The sequence below is a fragment of the Palaemon carinicauda genome, chromosome 13 (assembly GCF_036898095.1).
Source record: "Palaemon carinicauda isolate YSFRI2023 chromosome 13, ASM3689809v2, whole genome shotgun sequence".
NCBI classification, from domain to species: Eukaryota; Metazoa; Arthropoda; class Malacostraca; order Decapoda; family Palaemonidae; genus Palaemon; species Palaemon carinicauda.
In genome coordinates, this window is record NC_090737.1 from 27781217 (window position 1) to 27783511 (window position 2295).

The window sequence follows — 2295 nt, forward strand, 5'->3', positions numbered from 1 at the left end:
TTAAGCCATTCATTCTAAGGCTAGGCATTTAAGCTTTTCATCATAAGGCTAGCCTTTTAAATCATTCATCCTAAGGCCAGGCATTTAAGCCATTCATTCTAAGGCTAAGCATTTAAGCTTTTCATCCTAAGGCTAGGCTTTTAAATCATTCATCCTAAGGCCAGGCATTTAAGCCATTCATTCTAAGGCTAGGCATTTAAGCTTTTCATTCTAAGGCTAGCCTTTTAAATCATTCATCCTAAGGCCAGGCATTTAAGCCATTCATTATAAGGCTAGGCATTTAAGCTTTTCATCCTAAGGCCAGGCTTTTAAATCATTCATCCTAAGGCCAGGCATTTAAGCCATTCATTCTAAGGCTAGGCATTTAAGCTTTTCATCCTAATGCCAGGCTTTTAAATCATTTATTCTGAGGCTAGGCATTTAAGCTTTTCATCATAAGGCCAGGCTTTTAAATCATTCATCCTAAGGCCAGGCATTTAAGCCATTCATTCTAAGGCTAGGCATTTAAGCGTTTCATCTTAATGCCAGGCTTTTAAATCATTTATTCTGAGGCTAGGCATTTAAGCTTTTCATCATAAGGCCAGGCTTTTAAATCATTCATCCTAAGGCCAGGCATTTAAGCCATTCATTCTAAGGCTAGGCATTTAAGCTTTTCATCATAAGGCTAGCCTTTTAAATCATTCATCCTAAGGCCAGGCATTTAAGCCATTCATTCTAAGGCTAAGCATTTAAGCTTTTCATCCTAAGGCTAGGCTTTTAAATCATTCATCCTAAGGCCAGGCATTTAAGCCATTCATTCTAAGGCTAGGCATTTAAGCTTTTCAGTCTAAGGCTAGCCTTTTAAATCATTCATCCTAAGGCCAGGCATTTAAGTCATTCATTATAAGGCTAGGCATTTAAGCTTTTCATCCTAAGGCCAGGATTTTAAATCATTCATCTTAAGGCCAGGCATTTAAGCCATTCATTCTAAGGCTAGGCATTTAAGCTTTTCATCCTAATGCCAGGCTTTTAAATCATTTATTCTGAGGCTAGGCATTTAAGCTTTTCATCATAAGGCCAGGCTTTTAAATCATTCATCCTAAGGCCAGGCATTTAAGCCATTCATTCTAAGGCTAGGCATTTAAGCTTTTCATCTTAATGCCAGGCTTTTAAATCATTTATTCTGAGGCTAGGCATTTAAGCTTTTCATCATAAGGCCAGGCTTTTAAATCATTCATCCTAAGGCCAGGCATTTAAGCCATTCATTCTAAGGCTAGGCATTTAAGCTTTTCATCATAAGGCTAGCCTTTTAAATCATTCATCCTAAGGCCAGGCATTTAAGCCATTCATTCTAAGGCTAAGCATTTAAGCTTTTCATCCTAAGGCTAGGCTTTTAAATCATTCATCCTAAGGCCAGGCATTTAAGCCATTCATTCTAAGGCTAGGCATTTAAGCTTTTCATTCTAAGGCTAGCCTTTTAAATCATTCATCCTAAGGCCAGGCATTTAAGCCATTCATTATAAGGCTAGGCATTTAAGCTTTTCATCCTAAGGCCAGGCTTTTAAATCATTCATCCTAAGGCCAGGCATTTAAGCCATTCATTCTAAGGCTAAGCATTTAAGCTTTTCATCCTAAGGCCAGGCTTTTAAATCATTCATCCTAAGGCCAGGCATTTAAGCCATTCATTCTAAGGCTAGGCATTTAAGCTTTTCATCCTAATGCCAGGCTTTTAAATCATTTATTCTGAGGCTAGGCATTTAAGCTTTTCATCATAAGGCCAGGCTTTTAAATCATTCATCCTAAGGCCAGGCATTTAAGCCATTCATTCTAAGGCTAGGCATTTAAGCTTTTCATCTTAATGCCAGGCTTTTAAATCATTTATTCTGAGGCTAGGCATTTAAGCTTTTCATCATAAGGCCAGGCTTTTAAATCATTCATCCTAAGGCCAGGCATTTAAGCCATTCATTCTAAGGCTAGGCATTTAAGCTTTTCATCATAAGGCTAGCCTTTTAAATCATTCATCCTAAGGCCAGGCATTTAAGCCATTCATTCTAAGGCTAAGCATTTAAGCTTTTCATCCTAAGGCTAGGCTTTTAAATCATTCATCCTAAGGCCAGGCATTTAAGCCATTCATTCTAAGGCTAGGCATTTAAGCTTTTCATTCTAAGGCTAGCCTTTTAAATCATTCATCCTAAGGCCAGGCATTTAAGCCATTCATTCTAAGGCTAAGCATTTAAGCTTTTCATCCTAAGACTAGGCTTTTAAATCATTCATCCTAAGGCCAGGCATTTAAGCCATTCATTCTAAGGCTAGGCA